General features: G+C 33.8%; 1 long non-coding RNA gene across 1 annotated transcript; it reads right to left on the reverse strand.

The window, feature by feature from the left end:
* Positions 1-321: 321 nt before the first annotated feature.
* Positions 322-12936, reverse strand: LOC143063030 (uncharacterized). The gene is made up of 5 exons (XR_012974923.1): positions 12781-12936; positions 8690-9028; positions 4265-4597; positions 3612-3731; positions 322-3104 (listed from the first exon to the last, which is right to left on the reverse strand). It is a non-coding gene; the product is annotated as an uncharacterized LOC143063030 (long non-coding RNA).
* Positions 12937-13551: the final 615 nt, after the last annotated feature.

Here is a 13551-nt window from a genome sequence, read left to right on the forward strand (position 1 = left end):
GGTTATATTTGTTAATATATTTGGATTTTTCGTATTTCAGACACACTGATAATTAAAACTGTCTTCGTTTTTGTATGGTACTTTTAATTTTTTTTCATCAAAGTATACTGTTGCAACCACTGGCAGTTAAGTTTACGTTGTGTTGTCTGGCCAACTATGTTTTTGTATTTGATAAATTGAACTGTTGCTGTTATTTTTTTCCCTTCGTGATATTTGATGTTTTTATATTTGCTCATGTTCATTTTCTAAATTATTTTTTTTAGTTTAAAATTTGTAGATACCCTGCATGTTCCTCCAATTAATCATTTATACTATAAAAAAATCACTTGCACATTTATTTTCATTGATGCTTATGAATGTTTATTTTTTATCAATTGGAATTTTGTAAAGTTGAAGTCTTTGTTTCAATGACAGGAAACTATAACGTTTGCTAATGGCGCAGAATACATGTCAATTGAAATGGCGGGAATCAATTGAAATGGCGGGATTATTTTCTGTTAAAGATTTGACAATTTCAGTGTGTCGTCCTTTCCAAGCCATTTGCCATGGAAGCATACCATCATTATCCGGAATATCAGGATCCGCCTTATACTCTAAAAGTATGTGAACTATTTCTAAGTGTCCTTCTCTTGAAGCTACGTATAATGCTGAACGGCCATTATTGTCACGTATGTTAGCGTCAGCGTTTTTGTCAAGTAAAAATTTAACGATATCTGTGTGTCCCGCTTTGCATGCTAAAAGTAATGGCGTCTGGCCAGATTTATCTTCTTGTGAAATTGGGAAGTCATGTTTCAGCAAAAGCATCACAGGAGCAATATGACCTGTATAACAAGCTATATGCAATGCTGAGTAACCTTTGACGTCATGTAAAACATCAGCGTTTCTTTTTCTCTTAAGCAAAATATCGACCACCTCTGCATGTCCCCATGCACAAGCTGTATATAATGGAGATCTTCCAATGGGGTCGCACTGTGTAATGTCGGCATTATTGTCGAGAAGCATTCTAACCACCGATGCATGACCGCCTTCACATGCAGTATACAACGGAGAACGTCCACTTCTATCACATTTGAAAATTGAAGCTTTTTGTTGCAACAACAGCTTAACAACGTTCGTATGGCCCCCTTCACACGCAAGATGTAAGGGCGAACGCAGATTATGTTCACACTGGTGAATCTCAAAGTTTTTTGCAAGTAGCTGTTTGACTACACTTGTGTGTCCCTGTTGACATGCAATGTGCAGTGCCGAAAATCCATTGTTTGAACACTTATATACATCGAATGATGACTCGAGTAATGTTTTTGCTATTTCTGAATGACCGGCTTTGCATGCAACAAAGAATGGAGATCGACCAGCATTATCGCAAAGAAATCCAACATCTTTTCTTGTGAGAAGTAGCTTCAGTATCCTTAAGTGACCCTCTTGGCACACAATATACAATGGCGTTCGACCAGACATATCACACTTTGAAGAGTCAACATTTTGAGTCAATAAAGTTTTTACTATTTCGTAATGTCCGCCGTCACATGCTGCAAATAAAGCGGAATGTCCCATACAAGTACTTAGAGACGTGTCTGCACCTCTATCGATGAGGAGTTTGGCAACTGGGGAATAGCCCAACATGGCCGCCACGTGTAAAGCTGAACGCCCAAATTTGTCACAAAGGTTAATGTCACATTGAAAATCTAAAAGCATTTCTACGATGTCTACGTGTCCTTCAAATACAGATTCAATCAATGGTAATCGAATACTCCTGTAATCATTTTCCTTGTAATTTCGTGCTGATAGTTCTTGTCCTTGCTCTTCAATTTGTCTGAGGAGTTTTTCAACAACACTTTGTCTGGTTTTAAAATAAGCTATGAATTTTGAGCGATAAATATTATAATGTAGTTGTTGATTATGAAAAGCACTGTATGTTATGCCCCTCTTTAAATCTTCTATCAGTCTATCGAAATATGTTTCTTCTTCGTCGGAAGAGATAAATATTACATTTTCATCAGACGTAACTGCTTTACCGTTTTGATCTTCGATTGTGTCTTCGTCAGACGAGTAATCTTCTAGATCGTCAAATTTATCTTCTTTTATCGACTCGAATCGAAATCGGTCACCAATAAATGTACTGTCTGCGTGAGTAATGAAGCATTCTGATAAATGTTGTCCGCAGACGACAGCACCAATATCATATATTTTGTCATGTATCATTCGGTAAGAGTTGTCGGACTTTTTTATGTAAGTTTTCAAAAGCGAATCCAGGTGTTCTTTGAATTCTTTCCTATTAGATTGAGTCCTTAGATCTACAATGCACTCTCTGCAAATGTCTGAAATAACTAAACTAACTTCTTGTGAACTTGATCTTGGTTTTAACCACTCAAATTTAAACCGGTTATTGAATATGATAACCATCACAATGGCACAATATTGAAGCTTATTAAATTGTTGTATGACTTTAAGGTCTTCCCGAATACCGTCGATTGGTTTTGTAAAAAACATTCGTGCGTCTACAGTTGGTCGTCTATGGTAAAGTTTACAAAGCAAAGGGAAAAAGTCGTACGTTTCAATTAAGTCTTTGATGTAATTGACAGTACTTTTTGGGAAGTACTTGTCTGCGATTAAAAGTCGTTCTTTCTGAAGAACTGAGAAATCGGTTGACAATAGATTGCATTCATTATTAAAGAGTTGCTTGAGTCTTCGAAATTGTGGGTCGTTGTAAATTTGTAAACGGCAGGAAGCCAACAGTTTGATCGTTCCTTTAGCTAAGATTTTTTCTATTTGGCCAAGATGTGTGTACCACCAATCAACAGTCTGCACATTTACGGTAACTTTTCCACAAATGTCATCTATAACAAAAACCTGGTGCTTTCTCGGGTCACTGTATCGAATAATGTCTGACAGATCTACCACAAAGGGTATTATTTCATATTTTCTTTGTTTGTGCATTTGAAGTGCTACGTGATGAATAAGTGCAGATTTGCCATTGCCTGAACTTCCAGTTACGACAATACAGTTGACTGCTTCTACAAGCTGTTGCACGTGATTTGTAGCTCTGGTGACACAATAACGCTCTTCTTCTAGTTCCCAATCTGTGATACATTCTTTAAAGTGTTCTAAAATAGGAATTAATTGATTGTTGAATTATAAAGAAGCAAAACGTGACAGTTTCTGCAATATAAAAAATTGTTAAATGTTCTAACATGTCTTCTTCATAAGTCGGAAGCCTGAGTTTAGAATAATATGATATTTGATACAAAATATAGCCCGTGCACTGTCTACATATATTAGTTCAAAGAAATACGTACTAAGTGTTTATTAATTGAAAAACTGAAATAAATTCAAGTTTTAAAATAGCAAAAAAATACTCCTTCTTATCGTAGTGTAAACATGGGAAACAATAAGGAGGGGCCAAATGGGGTTTCCTGAATAAAGATTAATGTAAAGAAAGGAGAGAATAAGAGCAAAAAATAAACCTCGTTTGAATCCGTATTAAAGCGAGTTCAGTTTTACTTTAAGCTGAAGATAGGCTGCGACTGTTCAGTTATTGAAAAGAAAAGAATATCAACATTGAAAGTAAAATAATATGAGAGCCACCAAATACAACCCAATTTCGAGTATACCTCTCATGCTTGAAGGAATTGGATCTCTCATGATTTCCACCTGTGACCTCAATCTTTGGTTTTCGGACGACAATTTTTCAACTTGCTTCGACAGATTTACCATTTGTTGTTCTGTTTTATCTGGAAAAAAATAACATATTTATCAAATATATTCAATAAAATTGAGAATGGAAATGGCGAATGTGTCAAAGAGACAACAACCCGACCATAAAAGAGACAAAAGCAGAAGGTCACCAACAGGTCTTCAATGCAGCGAGAAATTCCCGCACCGGGAGGCGTCCTTCAGCTAGCCCCTTAACATATATATATACTAGTTCAGTGATAATGAACGCCATACTAAACTCCAATATACTTTGAATTATATAAAATTATAAAAAATACTGACACAAATTTGATAACCCGTTTTTGCGTAGGGATTCCCGGAAATTCAGTTTTGATCTAACGTCATATAAAAAACCGCAAAAAACACAGGTTACATATAATTAGCTGATAAATATTCGTTGATGTGAAAACCAATCAGATAAAGAAGATGCGAAATTATTTCAAAATATAGAAATATGGAGATGAGGTATGATTCCAATCCGACAACTATCCACCAAAGTTTAAATGACACAGATGTAAGCAAGTATAGATCTTCAACAATGTCTCCTTACCTGAAAACTGTTCAGCAAGTCGCTTTCGTTCTTCCCTGGTGACAACAGTTGTTTCAATGTCTTCAGCAATGCTGAGACATTTATCTCCTAGTCTTAATGTGTCTACGAACTGTTGATAAGCCATTTCATCCTTCAACATCAGTATGTCAACTAGTTTTCGGTTTTGTTCTGTTAATGTTGCTTCAGACCGGATGTCGTCATAATCTGTGAAACTGAGTACGTCTTTTGCCAGAAGAAAATCAAACATGCAATGGAACTTCACACTGGCAATCTTTTTATAGTTTTTTTGAAGCCTGACCTTATATTCGGGTACCAGATTTTCTAAGTTTGACTCTGTAAAGATATAAGTTCTTAAAATTAGTCGTTTTCTTTCTTTATAAGAAAGCATAGCACGATATCAACAAACCAAATAACTAGAAGTGTACACAACACGAGTTTGTAGTATAACTGTCATCAGATACGCTTGGGACTAAACGTGTATATTGTCAAATAAGTTCATTAAAATAAACAAAAAAACAAAAAATTCTTAGCAGAACAAGCAAAATCTTATATACACTCATATGCGGTAAAGCTTAGCGAAAGGTATTGCGACGTAATCAGTCAAACAAACTTTATTAGATTAACTCTTTAAGGAACGATCGTTTTCATTGGTCAATTCAAACCTTCGACCTCACACCTGCGAAAATAGAACACACGTACTATAACGTTGAATGGACTGATCAATATTCACGTAGCTGGTCAAGGTCGTTTTAAGCTTCCATCGTCGTATTTGCGTACATGATTGTGTTCTTGATTAAGCAATCACAATTCTAGCTTTTATAAATGTGCATGTGAAATTCATTGGTTTTATAATTTTCTGCAATTGATAGTAAAATCTTAAACTTTAAAATCTTAACAGTTTCCACATCGAAATATTTAATTCAAATGTGTCCTCTGGATCAAGGGACGACATCACAAGTTCAATGAAAAACTATAAAAAAAACTCAATTCACAATTTTTTTTCATTGACTCCCCCTCCCCCCTCCCCCCCCCCCCATAAGTTGCTCATCCTGCCTTTTCTTTCACTCAATGGACTCGATGAATTAGCGTTGTACTTGAAAAATGAAACCGTACTTTTCAACAAACACTTTTCATATTCTTTGACAAGTTTTAGGTATTCGACACAGGATAGTGATTTTTTTTCTGATTCCGTTTACTTGAGAAAAAAAAACCGAAATTGTAAGTAAATTCATAATATGTAACCAACCATGCTTTGTTAAAAAAAAAAACGCAGATGGCAAACCATGGCACAGGGGAATTAAATGTAGTCTATAAACTCCAACGATATACTTCATGAGGTTTTGCTATTCTCAGTTGAAAAACGAACGTAAATTGTATATAATAATTGTAAATATGTACAAGTAAAATAGAAACAATCAGTTTTAAAAAAAAAGTGTTTATTCATAAAATGTTTTGATAAAAAGGTGATTTTCTTCTTGTACATGCATTTAGTCATCCTTAATTTCTTGATATTTTGTTTATCAGTTTATCATACAGGTTTCGTTTTGTATTTCATTTTAAATACGAATACATACTACATGTACTTTAGCGAATAGTTCAACAATCTTATGCAGCTCTATTCTTACAGTATAAAATTAAAAAATAAATGTTCATCCATTTAAAATCGAAAACAGTACATTTATATTTAAAAAAGAAGATGTGGTATGATTGCCCTTCTGACCCCTTCTGTCCGGTGGGCGTCCGTTTTTTACAGATGTGTTCTTAAAAAGTGGACAAATCTTAATTGCGGGATAATACCTTGTATACTATAAATACATATATAAAAGAAGATGTGGTATGATTGTCAATGAGACAACTCTCCACAAGAGAACAAAATAACACAGAAATTAACAACTATAATAAATCACCGTATGGCTTTCAATAATGAGCAAAGCCCATACCGCAAAGTCAGCCATAAAAGGCCCCGAAATGACAATGTAAAATAATTCAAACGAGAATTGTTCCTTGTAAACTACGATATTTCTCACAAGTATTAATTTATTATTTTGTTCAACACATGCAAAAGAACTGAATAATCTTCGCCGATGTAACTTTTCAATTTATTACAACAACATGCCTTCACTGAATTCATTCAGGTGCACAAATGATACGATTAAAGTTATTTTGTTTCTATTATGGGGGACAATTTCCTCCGTTTATGGTACGCTTAGCTACTGTGTGTATGTTTTATAGCATGAAAATAATAAAAGAGGAATGTCAGTGCAACCCATCATTAATTATTGTAATGGATCAGTATTATGAGATACTTATAAGTGACTACGACATTGTTAGGATTATAACCTATCGTCAGTATGAAAGAAATTAAGAGTGGTTCATATATTCATTAATTTTGTATAAAAGCGGCAGCCACACATGCATTTTATTTTATCCTTATATTTGTCATTATGCGGTACACGATAATTGAGTTGCTGCATGCATAAAGAACTTAGAATATTACTGAATACAAAATATCAGTATAATATTTCGACCCCACTATTTGAAGTTAACAAAAGATTTATTTAATTCTTTTGACCAAAGGTTTGTAAATTAAACAAATCCTTGTTTTTACGTTCGTAGTAACATAGTACATTCCATTGTCGGTCACCTATGTCTATTCACGTGCACACTGACTACATTGTTTTTGTATTTGAATCTTTCGGCCAATGAAATGAGACGTTACAAGTTGTTTGTTTATGATACGCCAGAATGTTATCAATGAACTATCAAATGCTAAACTTCACTGCATTTCACTGTATTAATGTTGAAATATTCTGAATATAGTTGTTTCTAACTCAAAGGTTAAGTTTAAAAACTGATTAAAATAAGTATGTTCTTTTCCATAACCGACACAAGACCCCCATCAGCCCGAGATGTTAGTCGAGAAATGATATGCGTCCCGGCATGATACCCGTGCCGTACCCGGGTCGATATTCAAATGGACGTATAAATGATATTGATCTTTTTATCATAATATACTGCCCATATGATATACGACTAGGCTGTTAGCCCGACCACGTGACGTCACATAAGGGTTAATATGGATTATCAGCCTGGTGTGAATTTATGGCTACTTTACTTCCGCTTATTACAAACACGCAAAAACTACATGTATCATAGCAATGCTAATTATATGATAAGGTTTGATTATAATCTTCATTATTGGGGTTCGAACTTTTCTATTCTTGAAAACTTTTCAAGAGCAACAACAAAAGTACTATATACTGTGTAAAAGAATGCTTTATCAGGGGTGTGGAAATGCTATGCCCGACTCGCCCGACTCGTACATTTAAACAACCGGACAAGTAATTATTTTTGTCTTGGTTGTCCGTTGACAAGTAAAAAAATATACAAGACAAAAGTTCAAATCCAACAAAAACATAAAATTAATTTCAAAGCGTATAAAGATGTTTAATTTATGAAATAGAAGCCAATGTTCATGACGATAAATATTACATGATACCGGCAATAGATCGATTACCAAAATAAATAAAAATAAATATGCGAACCCGAGTCGCGTAACATTGCATTGCCTTTGTCCATTGACCCGGGATCGTCGATTAGGTTTTATCCATCATTTACCGGAACTGTCATTTCTTTAAATTTTGTATAAAATATTAAGATTGATAAATACTTAATAAAAAGGTGGGCAAGCAAGACAATAAGAGTCATGAGTCGAGTAGAAAACCTTAAATGCAAATGGAGAACACAGAGTATTAAAAAAAACGGAAGCGAGAATTTCAGACATCGTGGATATCAGATTGCCCCTGGCTATCTATGAAAACTCAGAAAATAAATTAAGTTTTTGTCTTAATTATAGATGAAGTCTTATTTATAGATGAAAGGTCAACATTATTTGTTGCCAAAGTGGAAAATAAAAGGGAGTCCCCGGACGCTTTAATTGCCCATCAAGACAATAATAAATAATCAAGAAAAAAAAAAAAAAAAACAAGTGTGTCAGTTGAGAGAACACCACAAAATCAATAGTTTCTCTATTATTTGGTTTACATTTCTTCTATCACTGTCCTCAAATTTAGTATATGTACCTATTGGCTACAATTTTTATTCAAAAACTGCTTCAAAATTGCCCTTTACATGTCATTTCATTGGTTGGTTTGCTGTTAGGTGTCTGTCCCAGTGATGTTAACCCATTTCCTACTTTCCTAATTTTTTACACATATAAACAAATAGATTTCATTTGTTTGTGATGCACAACAGTGCTAAGTAAGAATCATATATTAGCTTACAAGAAATACTTCAATATTTATTGGGATCATCAGGGCAAGCAATATTTTTTCCGGACAAGTAAAATTTTAGGTTTCACTTGCCCGGGGACAAGTGCTCACAAAAAATATTTCCACACCCCTGTTTATATCAATAAATTCTAACCTTCTGGTAAATTCATAGGTGAACTATCAAATTCATCATACGCCATAACATGTCGGTCAATTTGTTCTAGGAGGTTGCTATAATGGCTGTTTTCTCTTAGTAAATCTACGAATACTTCGCATGCTATGTCTCCTCGACTAAGTATCACTTCTAAGAACATTCTGTTCTTCCTGGCAAGGGTAGGCTGAGCATCAATAAAGGCTCTGTCGTCGACGGTCAAGGCACAGTACGACACCATGTCATCTAATATGTCGGCTAAATGGAGAGAATTGATAATTGTCTCTGACATTTCCTTTATCCGGGTTTTATAGTCTATCAAATGACCATCTGCCGTTGCCACTGGAATGACAAAATAATATCATTTGTTTTACGTAAGTATTATAATTATGTTCTTGTGCATATAGATAATTATTATGATTATGTCGGTTAAAAGCTCATTAGAGCTTATGTTTGTCTATGTTTGTATACCTTGCCGATTCTATATAAAGCTTATTTATTATTATTTATAAATAAAATATGAAACCACATGTAAACCTCCATTCTATAACCTTATAGCCTTCTAAAAACTGAGTATTTGACTTGAAGAACCTTTCATTTGAAGGATACAACAAAAGAGTTACCCACATTCCCGAATATTGTCATCCCTATTGATCAAACCCAGCACCTATAATCTATTACAATAAAATCATAGTCCAATCTACACCCTCATGGATGTATCAAACCCAGCACCTATAATCTATTACAATAAAATCATAGTCCAATCTACACCCTCATGGATGTATCAAACCCAGCACCTATACTAGTAATCTATTACAATAAAATCATAGTCCAATCTACACCCTCATGGATGTATCAAACCCAGCACCTATAATCTATTACAATAAAATCATAGTCTAGTCTACACCCTCATGGATGTATCAAACCCAGCACCTGTAATCTATTACAATGAAATCATAGTCTAATTTACACCCTCATGAATGTATCAAACCCAGCACCTATAATCTATTACAATAAAATCATAGTCTAGTCTACACCCTCATGGATGTATCAAACCCAGCACCTATAATATATTACAATAAATCAGTCTAGTCTACACCCTCGTGGATGTATCAAACCCAGCGACAGTTTCTGATTATCAGAATTCTAAGTATAGAAATGGAACGACTTGACTTAGAAATTTGAAATTCCGGGAAGTGAACGGAATTAGTAAGATATAGGAAGATGTAGTGCGAGTGCCAATGACCACTCTCCATTCAAATAATAATTTATAAAAGTTCAGTCATATCATGTCTACTTGAACTGTATAAGTTGAACTCTTTTCTTAAATTACAAAAATGTATCAAAATGGATGTGGTGTACAACACTGTTTTTAGAACCAACTATGTATACTAAATCAATGATGAGTGCTCCATAAAAAAGAACGTTAAATAACCTAAGTAACAATGAACTTGTATCCCACATCTCTTGTTTATGTCAAAATAGGTTCCGTCAATCAAAAGAAAAATGGCGAATAACTTCCTTTCCCTGTAAAAAAACACGCCCACCTTTGTCTCGTTCGGAAAACATTGTTGTAGATCATGAATGAAACCCAAAATAACAGCCATTGTGCTACGAATGTAAACCCAGACAGCCTCCAGTGTATTAAAAAAAATGAAATTACAAATAAAAAACAATAGAAAGCTAGAACTTTTGTCCAACGTTATACTAATAAAACTTCCGTTCCTCTGTTGTGAACTTCATATGGTTCGGAGGATTTTTTTTAATCATGGTAAACTGGAGAAGGATACTATTTTGTTTTGACGAACATTCTTACGTTTTGTTTCTGTTTACACCATTGTCATTGACTATGCTTACAATGGTATAACTGTAGGCATCAAATAAGGTAAAACTTTTGGTTTGCTTTCAATGTGAAATGTCTCTTGAAAAGAAACAGCAGTTAAAGGAAGATTTGTTTTCGTATAAAGTGTTTATATATTCATAAAAGATTATTCATAACTGAAATTAACAAAAACTGTGTTTGGTCAAAGAGTAGGAGGTCTTGAGTTTAATTTTCGTCTGGCTCAAATCAATGACGTTGTCATTTCTGTTTGCTGTTTTGAGCACGTGGAATCTTCTCCGTGTATGAGATTTACAGAATAGAGAGTAATGGACAAAGAGTACAGGTTTAAGATTTAAGAATTAAAAAAACAGGTAACAAATATAAAGAATATAGAATAATGGGGTGCTGAAATATAAAACATGGAAAGAAGGGTCAAAAGAAAACGAAGAAAAGAGATAAAATGGTTTAAAAAGAAATGAAGGACCTCTACCCAGATCCCTATTATCAGAATGACAACAAAGGACAAAAGTCAGCATACTGACAGGAAATGGTGACAAGAAATAATGTGCTGAATTCATCGCTTTGTCCGATGTCTCTTCGACATAAAAAAATCACATTTTGTCGTTCTTAGCTTTTCGTGAACTAGTAACTTTAGCAGCTAGCAATCGATTAATAAATTAAGACAGGATGGTACAGTTACTCAATTGTTGACCCTAACTGCCCTTCGACTTGATACTTTATCTCGCTGTTTAACATTTTATCTATCTATCCAGCATCACTGACGAGAAGAAACGAGCGTCTGGCGTACAAAATTGTCAGCTTGATATCTTGAATGGTTGTTTAATTTTGTTTTTTCCCATTGTTATGTAACGGTTGACAGACATGATGACATACCTATTGAGTGTTCAGAAACAGAAAGCAACAGTCAGTTGTAGAGACTGACACATAGCCTTCAACTTTTTCTAATGGTTTAATTCCTTTCATTTAGAAATGTATGTTGCTTCCGCATCACACAGCATGTTCATATCAAAGTAAGGAGATTTGACTAGATATGATTGACATAAGACAAGTATGATCTACACCACAGACCAAAGGAGGATAATGTAAACAACAGGAGGTCACTGTAAAGTCTATAAAAATTAGCAAAACACATCCTGTATCTGATTTTTAAAGTGAGCTATAACATGGTCTTTTCATGAAAAGATGGGAACCAATTCAAATGGGAATCCAAGTCTAATTATAGCTAAACAACCATAACCCCTGAATAACAAGCTTCGAAATCGGGGAGTCATTGACAAAGACTTCTGAGAACCAATTTCTATTTGAGACTGACAACTGACCAGATTCGGTTTGGTAAATTATAGGGTCATTCTAGACGACAAGTTGTGTGTGAGAAAGAAGGAAATACACAATTTATATCTTTAACAGTTGTGTCTATTTAAAATATAGATGATCATAGATAAGAAATCGACAAATCTTTGTTTAACTTTGATTTTATTTTACTTGACAAGGTTTTTCATGTTATCGTGTATTTCTTATTTAGAGTATCAAACATACATTGACTTGCAAAGGGGAATAATGCAAGGTTGTTCTAATTCTGTTTCAGAGTGACACATTTTTGTAAGGAGAACTCGGAACTTTCGAAGTCAATGCAATACTGATCAAACATAACAAGGTCACTTTCAATAAAACCAGTAGATCATATTGACCTAAATGTTCGGAGTGTCTTTTAAAAGTGATACACCAAGTTGAAAACAATTGTATTAAATGCCTCCATTGAAATGGATCGATGGGTCAGATTTAAGAACGTTTGCTGTTGCTAAACAAATCAATAGAATATTTCACTAGGTGAATGTTTTCAAAAAAAATAGTCCAAATTATTATATAAAAACTATCCATTTTCAAAAAATTTTACAGAAAATACCAATATGAGTATGTCTATATTTTCATTTCTAAAGAGTTGAATTGAAAGAAAATAACCTGAGGGTCATATCTGTGAGTGGCTACATGTTTTGTAATTTGTCACAAACTTATTGTTTAAAGTTTTAAATTATATGGCAAAACACATTGGAATTAGAATTTGAAATTATAATATGAAGGCAGATTCGCATAGTTATAAGGTTTTTTTTCTATAGACTAAATCAATACATAATCTTGTGTCTAGTTTGTGAAATATATTTTTCTATTAATGGTAAAGTTTGTATCAATGATGTTTTCCTATAAGCTGTCATGATAAATATGTTATTCCAAAAACATTTCTTAAAATACTTACTTTTAGCTGTTGAATTTTGAAAATCCGAACAGCATGAGGTTCAATGTATTGAAATCCTTGGCACTAAGGAATTTTAAACAAAACGAGTGTGTACGAGAATAACGGGTAAATAAACAACATATGTGTGGACATTTAACAGGGTCGATATTGGAATATGTGTGTGTCGAATTTAATCACGTACAAAGATTAAATGACGTCAATCAAAAATGAGATTCTATTTACGGCTATTCATATATAGAATCAGAATAATATAATACAGAATTAAGGGGAAATCCCGTATTTACCCTTCATTCCTCTCTCTTAACTAATTACTTGTGAAATAATCAAAATATTTTAGAGGATTGGGTTTTTTTTTTATCATTTCTCCTACTCATAAACTACGCAAAGATTTGAAAGAGAAAAGTAAATAAGTGAGTGTGTTGTATTATAATTATCTAAACATTATACATATTATTAACTGTTCTCATTTCTAAACGCTGCACGTTAAGAACCGTTCTTAAAGGTTGTCACAACTCTTTGGTGGGTCGGTAGATGTACCATGGCCTGGTTCAATGCTAAATTCATCTCCCTATCCAATATACCCTAGCTCATTATCCAGTAGCTTTCTTAAATTTCTCCGACCTTCATCCGAGACGTTCTTTATTACATCACCTCTCTATTGTATATTTGTGTTTTCGTCCTAAACATTCATAAAATATTTGTCACTTGACGTAAAGCTACAACAACCAATCAACCAAATTTTATAAACGAAACTCCGAATGATCTCCGTTG

Source organism: Mytilus galloprovincialis, chromosome 2, assembly GCF_965363235.1.
Source record: "Mytilus galloprovincialis chromosome 2, xbMytGall1.hap1.1, whole genome shotgun sequence".
Lineage (NCBI taxonomy): Eukaryota > Metazoa > Mollusca > Bivalvia > Mytilida > Mytilidae > Mytilus > Mytilus galloprovincialis.